Source organism: Saccopteryx leptura, chromosome 4, assembly GCF_036850995.1.
Source record: "Saccopteryx leptura isolate mSacLep1 chromosome 4, mSacLep1_pri_phased_curated, whole genome shotgun sequence".
NCBI lineage: Eukaryota > Metazoa > Chordata > Mammalia > Chiroptera > Emballonuridae > Saccopteryx > Saccopteryx leptura.
In genome coordinates, this window is record NC_089506.1 from 120273718 (window position 1) to 120285795 (window position 12078).

Below are 12078 nucleotides of genomic sequence, written 5' to 3' on the forward strand. Positions count from 1 at the left end.
AGAGGGGAAGGGATTTTAAATATAGGACCTATTATGGCATGCTGTATATGCTGAAGGGAATTATCCAGGAGAGAGGAAACTTTAGGACACAGGAGAGAGGAGGGAACTGAGGAGCAAAGTCTTTGCCTTTCATCACCCATTTTTACAAACAAGCAGCAACATATGTAAGAACAGATATGGGTCAGTGGGTGGCAGTGGTAGTGGGAGGATGCAATCTTACTATGTCACTGGCTTCTATTGAATGGGGTCAGAGCCTGAGGAAGGGAGGGGGAAAGAGTGCAGGAGGTTTGTTTTGATCCGAAGGTGTGAAACTGAACTTTTGGAGGGTGGAGGATCACATCAATTCAAGAAACATAGCAGGCAATGCTAAGGTTCCACTCAGATTTGTAATTGTAAATCTAAAAGAGGCCACTCAGCCAGGTTCCATGTTTTTAACCAGTCAAATTCAGCTGTCTGGTTGCAGACACAGAGCAGGTGAAGAGCTTGGTGTAGCCAGGTTGGAGTTGTGCCAGGCCAGGCTACCAAAAGAGGGAGAAGCCAAGGTGTTTAGGGTATATAAAAGGCCATGGAATCTCAGCCACGCAAAAAAGAAAGGGGAGCATTACCTGTGGAGGCGCAGTGGTTAAAGTGTCAACCTGGAACACTGAGGTCGCCAGTTTGAAACGCTGGGCTTGCCTGGTTTCAAGCTGGGACCTTCTTGCTCCTGGGAGGAGCAAGAAGCACATATGGGAGTTGATGCTTCTTGCTCCTCCCTTCATTCTTTCTCTCTCTCTCTCACTCTCTCTCTACTCTCTAAAATGAATATATAAAGTCTTAAAAAAAGAAAAGAGGTGTTTGATGCGGACAGTTTTAACTGGGGATGATGAAAATGTTCTGGATATGGATGGTGGTTATGGCAGCAAAACAATATTGATTTTATTCTATTTAAAAAGGATAACATTTCTACATGTTAAAAAATTCATTTGAGCCTGACCTGTGGTGGCACAGTGGATAAAGCGTCGACCTGGAAATGCTGAGGCCGCCGGTTCAAAACCCTGGGCTTGCCTGGTCAAGGCACATATGGGAGTTGATGCTTCCAGCTCCTCCCCCCTTCTCTCTCTCCCTCTCCTCTCTAAAGATGAATAAAAAATAAAAAATAAAAAAAAAATCATTTGAGCCTTTGATATCCTTTTGCTTTTTACATTCTTTTTCTTTTTACAAATTAAATTTTACTTAGACCTTGGCTTGAGCCCAAGGTCATTGGCTTGAGCAGGGGGTCACTTGCTCTGCTGTAGCCACCCCCCACCCGGTCAAGGCACATATGTCTATGATCCCACGCTCAAGCCAGCAACCCTGTGCTCAGGCTGGTGAGACCACGCTCAAGCTGGTGACCTTGGGGTTCCAAACCTGGATCCTCTGTGTCCTAGTCCAACACTCTATCTACTATACCACCACCTGATCAGGCAACAACATGTCTCTTAATCATAACCTTTGAGACATTCAAATCTGTCTTCTCTTTCTTCGTCTTAACATTCTCATGTGGATCTATTTCCATAGCTTTTTTTTATTAATTTATTGTGTTTACATAGATTCTAGTGTCCCCCCAAATACATCCTCCCCTCCCCCATGTTCCCCAGTATATCCCCCCTGTCCCCCTCCCAATAACGCCCTCCCCGCTTCATGTCCCTCCTCAGTTCATATTGTTTGTCAGATTCCTCAGATGAGTGAGGTCATATGATATTTTTTTTCTCTGCCTGGCTTATTTCAGTTAACATAATAGTTTCCAGGTCCATCCATGTTGTTACAAAAAATTAGTATTTCCTTCTTTTTCGTGGCCCCATAGTATTCCATTGTGTATATGTACCACCACTTTTTTTTTCTTTTTTTTTTTACAGAGACAGAGACAGAGTCAGAGAGAGGGATAGACAGGGACAGACAGACAGGAACGGAGAGAGATGAGAAGCATCAATCATCAGTTTTTTCTTGCGACACCTTAGTTGCTCATTGATTGTTTTCTCATATGTGCCTTGACCATGGGCCTTCAGCAGACCAAGTAACTCCTTGCTCGAGCCAGCAACCTTGTGTCCAAGCTGGCGAGCTTTGCTCAAACCAGATGAGCCCGCGCTCAAGCTGGTGACCTTGGGGTCCCAACCTGGATTCTCCGCATCCCAGTCCAACGCTCTGTCCACTGCGCCACCACCTGGCCAGGCTGTACCACCACTTTTTAATCCACTCATCCACTGACGGGCACTTGGGTTGTTTCCAGATCTTGGCTGTTGTAAACAATGCTGCCACATATATGGGAGTGCATTTCTCCTTTTGACTCATTGATGCAGTGTTCTTGCGATATATTCCCAAAAGTGGGATAGCTGGGCCAAAAGGCAGTTTGATTTTTAATTTTTTGAGGAATCTCCATACTTTTTTCCACAGTGGCTGCACCAGTCTGCATTCTTACCAACAGTGCAGGACGGTTCCCTGTTTTGTTAATGAGCACCATTTTGACTGGTGTGAGGTGGTATCTCATGTGGGTTTTAATTTGCATTTCTCTAATGATTAGTGATGAACATTTTTTCATCTGCCTACTGGCCATCTGGATGTCCTCTTTGGAGAATTGTCTATTTATTTCTTTTGCCCAATTTTTTGATTGGACTGTTTATCTTCCTGGTGTTGCATTTTACAAGTTCTTTATAAATTTTGGTTATTAACCCCTTATCAGACGTGTTGTCGAATATGTTCTCCCATTGTGTTGTTTGCCTTCTTATTTTGTTCATATTGTCTTTAGCTGTGCAAAACCTTTTTAGTTTGATATAGTCCCATTTGTGTGGGGGGTTTTTTATTTTAATTTTTTCTAGAAACAGAGCAAGAGTCAGAGAGAGGGATAGATAGGGACAGACAGACCGGAACACAGAAAGATGAGAAGCATAAATCATCAGTTTTTTTGTTGTGGCACTTAGTTGTTCATTGATTGCTTTCTCATATGTGCCTTGACCGTGGGCAACGGTAGACCGAGTAACCCCTTGCTCGAGCCAGCAACCTTGGGACCTAGCTGGTGAGCTTTGCTCAAATCAGATGAGCCCGCACTCAAGCTGGCAACCTCAGGGTCTCAAACCTGGTTCTCTGCATCTCAGTCTGACACTCTGTCCACTGCACCACTGCCTGGTCAGGCTAGTCCCATTTGTTTATCCTGTCCTTTATTTCCTTTGCCCGTGGAGATAAACCAGCAAATATATTGCTGCGAGAGATGTCGGAAAGCTTACTGCCTATGTTTTCTTCTAAGATGCTTATGGTTTCATGACTTATATTTAAGCCTTTTATCCATTTTGAGTTGATTTTTGTGAATGGTGTAAGTTGGTGGTCTAGTTTCATTTTTTTGCAGGTAGCTGTCCAATTTTCCCAACACCATTTATTAAAGAGACAGTCTTTACCATTGTATGCTATTACCACCCTTGTCAAATATCAATTGTTAATAAAGGTGCGGGTTTATTTCTGGGTTCTCTGTTCTGTTCCATTGATCTATATGCCTGTTCTTATGCCAGTACCTAGCTGCATTGAGTACAATGGCCTTGTAATATAACTTGATGTCTGGAAGTGTGATACCTCCCACTTTATTCTTCTTTTTCAAGATTGCTGAGGCTATTTGTATTCTTTCTTGGTTCCATATTAATTTTTGAACTATTTGTTCATTTCCATAGTTTTAAATACTAACCGAACTATATCTTTTAGCTCTGTCTCTTGAGCATAACTTTATTCCCAACCATCCAGTAATCTCAAAGCAGTTTGTAGATTAGCACCATTATTTCCCTTATAAAGTCTTAAGGTCCCTCTAGAAAGGGGGCATCCCACTATCATCCTACTGGCAGGACAGACTCCTGATAGACAAGTGTTTCATTCCAACTCAGGACAATCACTGCCAAAGCCAGGAGGTTGGGCACATCCAAACCCATTCATTGGTTTCCATACTCCAAGGTTTTAATTAGCAAGTGGAATACCTTCAACTTGCTCGTGTTGTCAACCCTACTTGTCATGGTCAACCACAGGGTAATTAGCGAGGGAAAGAATCAAGAGACTTCTGTTGTGACAGGGAGTCCATTTCTAAATTGATTCCTACACAGGCTGGAAAATGGAGTAATTCCCTGTGGTTGCCAGTAGAGGTCACTCTAGACAGGCAAGTGCTTTGCCTGGATGTTGGAGAAGTAACTAGAAAGGAATGCTAGCTTTTGGCTCCAAAAATGAATTCGACCTGGTTTGCCTGGACTCACCACTTCCGAGTGCCAGGAAACATTGGCTGCCAGTTCCCAGTGATGGAGCATGGTGGAAATACCCAGTGCACCCCATGCAATGGAAACCCCACTTCCCTGGAACCAAAACAGAAATCAGGAATGAACACTGCAGCCTCTCCCTAACCCCTAAATCTTTAACCACAAGTTTTAATTCTTTGTGGTTACAAAAGAACAGAAGTAATATTTTCTGATTTATTTAATAAACACCAAACTGCGTTTTTCTTGCCTTATTGACCTAAAAAGTCTTCTGCCTCTGCTCGACTATTGCTTTAGTTTTATGGCCCAAGGGTAGAGCATTATGGAATGTATTCTTCTCTTCATTCCCCAAACTTTTTCAGATTTAGACAGTTTGGCTGCAAGGTTTCTGATGTCCTCTCTTCTGGCAAAGTTCCTCAGTGTCTGAACATTTCATCTTAAGAGCCTAAGTGAAATAATGTATATAGTATATTTAAGTCAGAACCTGGCCCTCAGCTCTTAAAAATGTTTGCTGTTATTATTACTATTATTATGCCATCTGGACCATGACACCAAGATAATTGACTGGTTACAGGGATGCGAAGCTACCCTGTGGCCCCTCCCAAGTTGGTCGGGCAACCTAAACCAGACTGTCACCAGGAACAACTCCTCCCTGAGCAGTTTGACCACAGGAGAAAGTAAGGTGGTGTGGCACCACAAAAACCAGTTATTTTGGCCCTGGCCAGTTGGCTCAGTGGTAGAGCGTCGGCCTGGCATGCAGAAGTCTCAGGTTTGATTCCCGGCCAGGGCACACAGGAGAAGCGCCCATCTGCTTCTCCACCCCTCCCCCTCTCCTTCCTCTCTGTCTCTCTCTTCCCTTCCAGCAGCCAGGCTCCATTGGAGCAAAGATGGCCCGGGCGCTGGGGATGGCTCCTTGGCCTCTGCCCCAGGCACTAGAGTGGCTCTGGTCGCAACAGAGCGACGCCCCGGAGGGGCAGAGCATCACCCCCTGGTGGGCAGAGTGTCGCCCCTGGTGGGTGTGCTGGGTGGATCCCGGTTGGGCGCATGTGGGAGTCTGTCTGACAGTCTGTCCGCGTTTCCAGCTTCAGAAAAATACAAAAAAAAAAAACAAAAAAAAAACACCCCAGTTATTTTGGTGTTAACAGACACCATTTACTGGCTGTGTTTCATATGACAATATAGCTAAAGGTTTTAATTGTCATCTAGGATAATGTCAACTGCATTATTCCTTTAACTCTTCTTATTATCAGCTATACAATTCGGATGAACTAACTTATACAGGGTGTCAGCTATGTCTTAGGGCCCTGTGCTGGACACTTGGCACAATTCATCTCATCTAACTGAGCTTCAGAGTCCTCAGCCCTAATAATATAGAGTGTTGTAAAAAATAGCCGATAATGTACATTTTCTGCTTTCTTTAGGCTCATTTAAGAATAAGATAGTGTCTGACCTGTGGTGGCACAGTGGATAAAGAGTCAGCCTGGAACACTGAGGTCGTCAGTTTGAATCCTTGGGCTTGCCTGGTCAAGGCACATATGGGAGTTGATGCTTCCTGCTCCTCTTCTCTTCTTTCACTGTCTCTTTCTCTCTCTCTCTTCCCCCTCTCTAAAAATGAATAAATTTTAAAAAAAGAATTAGGATAGGAACCTGACCTATGGCAGTGCTGTGGATAAAGCATCAACCTGGAACCTGAGGTTGCTGGTTTGAAACCCTGGGTTTACTAGGTCAAGGCACATACAAGAAGCAGATGATGATTCCTGCTCCTCCTCCTTACCTCTTTCTCCTCTCTCTAAAATCAATAAATAATTAAAAAAAAAAAAAGTAGGATAGAATTGCCCTAGCCAGTTAGCTCAGATCATCATCCTGAAATGCCAAGTTTGTGGGTTTGATCCTGCTCTGATCAGGGCACATATGGGAAGCAACCAATTAATACACAACCAAGTGGGACAACAAATAAATGCTTCTCTTTCTCTTTTCCTCTCTCTCTAAAAAAAGTAATCAATAATAGTAAAAAAAAAAAAAAAGAATAGGATAGAATTGCTTACAAATAAAGCCTAATGCTTCCTGCTTTTTAAATTCCTTTTTATTTTATTTATTTTATTTTTATTTTTTGTCTAGCTGAGTGTTTTATGAAATGTCACCCAGTCACAAAACCAGTGGAATTTACTAAGGCCATCTCTGTTCTTCTGCTGTGAGCTCCAAAGAAATAAAGCAAATTGCTTCAAAATCTTCCCAGCAGTTTTTTTGGGGCTAGGAATCAACTTTGTTCCGAGTCTTTGGTTCTACTCAAGAAATCAAATCTCGCCTGACTTGTGGTGGTGCAGTGGATAGGGTGCCGACCTGGAATGCTGAGGTCTCCGGTTCGAAACCCTGGGCTTGCCCAGTCAAGGCACATAAGGCACATAAGCAATCAATGAACAGCTAGAGTAAAGCAACTACTTCTCATCCCCACCCTTCCTTTGTAACATCAATAAATAAAATCTTTTTTTCTTTTTTCTTTTTTGTATTTTTCTGAAGCTGGAAACGGGGAGAGACAGTCAGACAGACTCCCACATGCGCCCGACCGGGATCCACCCGGCATGCCCACCAGGGGCGATGCTCTGCCCACCAGGGGGCGATGCTCTGCCCCTCCGGGGCGTCGCTCTGCCGTGACCAGAGCCACTCTAGCGCCTGGGGCAGAGGCCAAGGAGCCATCCCCAGCGCCCGGGCCATCTTTGCTCCAATGGAGCCTTGGCTGCGGGAGGGGAAGAGAGAGACAGAGAGGAAGGAGGGGGGGGTGGGGGGTGGAGAAGCAAATGGGCGCTTCTCCTATGTGCCCTGGCCGGGAATCAAACCCGGGTCCCCTGCACGCCAGGCCGACGCTCTACCGCTGAGCCAACCGGCCAGGGCCAATAAATAAAATCTTTAAAAAGAAATTACTTTAAAAAATAAAAAGAAATCAAATCTTGCCTGACCAGGCAGTGGTGCAGTGGATAGAGAGTCGGACTTGGATGCGGAAGGCCCAAGTTCAAAACCCCAAGGTCGCTGGCTTGAGCTTGGGCTCACCAGCTTGAGCACGTGGTCACTCACTCTTCTCTAGCCCCCCCGTCCCCCACCCCGGTCAAGGCACATATGAGAAAGCAATCAATGAACAACTAAGGAGCTGCAATGAAGAATTGATGCTTCTCATTTCTTTCCCTTCCTGTCTGTCTGTCCCTATCTGTCCCTCTCTCTGTCTCTGTCAAAAAAGAAAGAAAAATCAAATTTCCACCCTCTCCCAAATTACCATGAGCATTTGGGCTTTAGAAAAAGTAAATTTTTTAAAAAAATTTTTTTATGTATCAATTTTAGTGAGAGAGAAAGGGACAGAGAGAGTGAGAGAGCAACATAGATCTGTTCCAGTATATGCCCTGACCAGGGATAGAAACAGCAACCTCTTTGCTTCAGGATGATGCTCTAAAATTGAGCCATCCGGCCAGGGCTAGAAAAAGTAAATCTTGACAAGCATCATCACCAGCTAATATCACTATAATAACAGAACTGCTTAGAGACCAGAGGGAATGTCATTACTCACTCCATTACTCACTCATACTGATATTTAGGAATGTCAGGTGGGACCAGATTTTGCTTTATAGAGCTGTGCCTATGCACATTCAGATTTAAGATTAATTAATCAGGCAAGCAGCTCCAGAGGCTTGAGGGATGCAAGGGACATAAGAAGCAGAGAAAAAGACGCTGTCAGGGATCCTCCCTGATGTTCTGCACAGGGCAAGCTCTTTACTAGCCTGGCCTGGCCAGTTTGGAGGCCATGACCAGAGAGCACATAGATCTGAATCATGGGAGTAACTGAGGAGTCAGAAATTAAATGTAAATGGCAGATGAAAGAATGGATGGGCTTTCATTTAATATTAAAAGGACAAAGGCTAATGAATGTCTTCAAGTTCATGGAAGGTGATCACCACTATGTTCCAGACAAACTCCAGCTGAGTGAATTCAGGTTTGATTCAAGTGGAAACTTTTTGACACAAAGCTAAGTACTAGAATGTGTTTCCAAGGTCGTAGAATCTCTTTCAGTTGGGATGATTTAAATACACAGTTGTCTGACGCTCTATATATAAACTCAGTTACCCTATTAACAGTATAGCAACAAATACCCTGTTTATCCAATAAACAGGTGTGTCTTAGGACTTGAGCAGGTTTAAATTTACCAAGTTGATCCTGGATAAATATAAGATCTGTGCATTTTACAGAATAGAAACTGGACTCCAACGGGCCAGAGGGAGAATGCAGGAAGGGACCCTTGCTCATCTCACATGGCCCCTGAGCACTGTCTCTCAACCTGTCCTTGGGACCCTCCAGCAGCTGAAGGCAAAGCTATGTGGCCTAAGTCCCAGGGGAATGTTGGCAATGTGGGCTTGGCAAATGAGGAATGTTGGGAATGAGTCCACAGTCCAGAGTTCAGATCTCACAGTTCAGCTTCGCCCTGCTCTGACATCTTCCATCAAGGATGAGGGGCTCTCCGCTTTAGGAGTGGTGACTCCTGCTTCTGAATTATATCACTTTTCTGAGCCCATGTGTCTTATTTTAGTTAGAAAGACTTCATCCAGTCTGGCTCAGGCTGCAGAAAACTAAATATGCTATTAAAACACTCCCTAAACTTAGGTTCCAATATGATTACACAGGCAGTTGTCTTTATTATAAAACAATTCTTCCTAATGTTTAGCAAGTCACCACATTGCCATGGTCCTCAAAACTAATTTTTGCCCTGGCCAGTTGGCTCAGTGGTAGAGCGTCGACCTTGTGTGCAGGAGTCCTGGGTTCGATTCCCGGCCAGGGCACACAAGAGAAGCGCCCATCTGCTTCTCCACCCCTCCCCCTCTCCTTCCTCTCTGTCTCTCTCTTCCCCTCCCTCAGCCAAGGCTCCATTGGAGCAAAGCTGGCCCGGGCGCTGAGGACGGCTCCATGGCCTCTGCCTCAGGTGCTAGAGTGGCTCTGGTTGCAACAGAGCAACGCCCCAGATAGGCGGAGCATCGCCCCCTTGTGGGTATGCCGGGTGGATCCCGGTCGGGCGCACGCGGGAGTCTGTCTGACTGCCTCCCCATTTCCAGCTTCGGAAAAATGCAAAAAAAAAAAAGGCAAAACAAAGAAACAAACGAAAAAAACAACTAATTTTCTTCAGAAGTAATAATGACCATTTCTGAAAGGATGCTCAGGAAACTCAGATATTAGTTGCCTCCAAAAAGGGGAACTAGGAGGTAGAAGGGGACTCTGATTTTCACTGTATACCTCCTGGTTTCTTTTAAATAATCTATGCATGTGTATTACCTATTCCAAAATAAATTGAATAATTTTCAAAGCATAAGGTTTATAAAACTCTGGTGAAATTTAACTTAGTTCTTTTTCGTCCAAATTAGGCTTTTTCCCCCTTCTATTCAGCTCTCCACTAATAATCACAATGACCGCATCTGCCTTTTACTGACCAATTTACTATGTACTAGGTACTGTGCTCGGCATCTTCTATTCATTAGCTCATTTAACAAGCCAGTGAAAGGGTTCTTCTGTTATCCAGATTGTACAGATGAGGACATTGAGCTTAGAGTGAGGTCCCATATAGCCAGTAAGCATCAAATCTGGAATTGAAATGTGGGCTTATCTGACCAAGCCCCTCTTGGAACCCCCGCAGCCTGCTGCCTTGGTAGCTAGCTGCAGGAACACGAAAGCGTTAACTGCATCAGACATATTAGGGACTTTCTCATAAATTCCTTTGTCAGCCAAACCCTTGAAAGACACAAAAGTGATGAAATACAATTGATGCACATTCTTCGCTTGAGAGCAAAGCTGGGCTTTCAGTGCATCTGCCTTCTCACGCTGGGGGCACAGATTACTCCGTGGAATGACTAGCTAGGTGGCTCATCAAAGCATGAGGCCTCTGGTCCTTGCAACCAAATCCTGAGCAACTACCTTCTCAGTGGGACACATGTTGAGCAGCATTCACATGGAAAAGGGGACACTTCTGGTTTGAGTCAGAAGATATCACCAATACATCCACCAGCCCAATTCCTGGCTTAAAGGGGAAGCTCTCCAGCTCAGAGCAAAGCTGTGGGAATCTTAGAGGTCCCCCAAAGGGACAAGCCCCTGCATTACTGGTTGTTTCTATGGACACAGGAAGAAAGGAAAGGATTACAATGAAAAACTAAGCAACCAGCAATTCAAGACAAAGCTGCAGAAGACCAGGTGGAACAGCTGATAATATAGCAGACACTCTCATAAAGCCCTTGTCACCCAAAGATAGGAAAGGGGTTTTATAAACAGCTGTCAATTATTCCAACTTTTTGGGGTGAAAATCACAGCAGGGATCTGATAATTGTCCTTAAATAAAATTGCCTTCCTTAGTGTAGCTTATTCACATAGTTAGGGGAGGAAGATTTATAATATATTTTATATATTTTGCAGTTCAAAAGCATCCCCACACATATATAAAGCATCTTCACATATATGGTCTCATTTTTTAATCGAGGGTCCTCATCTCCTCCAGTCCTGGTTTTCAACAACCTCTCTTCATACCACACCTACCACCCCCAACCCCCAACAAGCAACCAAGTCAGGTGAGCTGCCTTTGAATAGCAGGTTCTGAGAAGCAGCAGCAAGCAAGATTCGAGGTCTGCAAGTTCTGTCCAAGGTCGAGTAATTTTGGACAGATCCTTGATTTTAAACCACAAGGGTCATGTTCAGTGTTGGCACTAGAACAACATTTAAGAGCGATTTCGCCTAGCTTCCTTTCCAAAGTGTGCATTTGTGACACTCTTGAAATTAACCACTGACTAGCTAGCATAAGTAGCCATAAGCAAACACGTGGCTGAGAAGCACAGAAGACAGAGATAGCTGGAGCCACGGGACACTGTTTCTTCCGAGCACTCACCCATCTTTGCCCACAGATTCCAACAGGATGCCCACCTCTAGCCCTTACAGAGGACTGACTGCCGTAATTCCAACAACACGACTCTGGGAGTCTGAATCCCAGTTAATAGGTAAGAATTCTAGAAAAGATCAAAGCTAAAGATGGGCTCTGGCTGATGGAGACTTTCTACGAGAAAGCAAACCTTCTCATAGGGCAGTTTGGTTTTCTTTTTGATTTTTGGCTTTTTTTCCCTTTTTCAGAATTGTCTTTTCCAAAAATATTGCAGATAAGTTATAGCAAACAGCACAGTGACCATCAAGGAAAACTGTCACTCTGGGCTTCTTTTTAATCATAGCAGCTGTATGGAAACAGCTGCAGCTTCAGTAAGGGCCCCGGGGCAGTATTTTAAATTTATTTAAAATTTTCATTATTTCCTTCAAAAGAAAAAGTAAGTTGAATTTAAATTCTCTTTAATGAGAAAAAGTAAATACTAAAATAATAAGCTTTTGTTAGGTAGAGTCAAGCCTTGGAGGACCATCAAGTATTATAATATCTAAAATTTTTCATCTTTCAAGAATGGGAATATTGTCCTCCTTGAGAATGCATTTCATAGAGGAAATTCAAAGGTTTACTTTTCAGTAAAACACTTTTTCTTCCTAGGTGGCCAGTTACGCATCACTCTTTTTCTTTTTTACAGAGACAGAGAGAGAGTCAGAGAGAGGGATAGCTAGGAACAGACAGACAGGAACAAAAAGAGATGAGAAGCATCAATCATCAGTTTTTCGTTGCGACACCTTAGTTGTTCATTGATTGCTTTCTCATATGTGCCTTGACCGCGGACCTTCAGCAGACCGAGTAACCCTTTGCTCAAGCCAGTGACCTTGGGTCCAAGCTGGTGAGCTTTTTTTTTTTTTTTTTTTTTTGTATTTTTCCGAAGCTGGAAACGGGGAGGCAGCCAGACTCCCA

General features: G+C 43.9%; 2 non-coding genes across 2 annotated transcripts; one reads left to right on the top strand and one right to left on the bottom strand.

Annotated features, from left to right (window-relative positions):
• The first annotated feature begins 8976 nt into the window (after positions 1-8976).
• TRNAT-UGU (transfer RNA threonine (anticodon UGU)) lies at positions 8977-9052 on the top strand. Its single transcript has one exon. It is a non-coding gene; the product is annotated as a tRNA-Thr (tRNA).
• Positions 9053-11372: 2320 nt separating this feature from the next.
• On the bottom strand, positions 11373-11507 carry LOC136404674 (small nucleolar RNA SNORA16B/SNORA16A family). The gene has a single exon (XR_010751388.1). It is a non-coding gene; the product is annotated as a small nucleolar RNA SNORA16B/SNORA16A family (small nucleolar RNA).
• Positions 11508-12078: the final 571 nt, after the last annotated feature.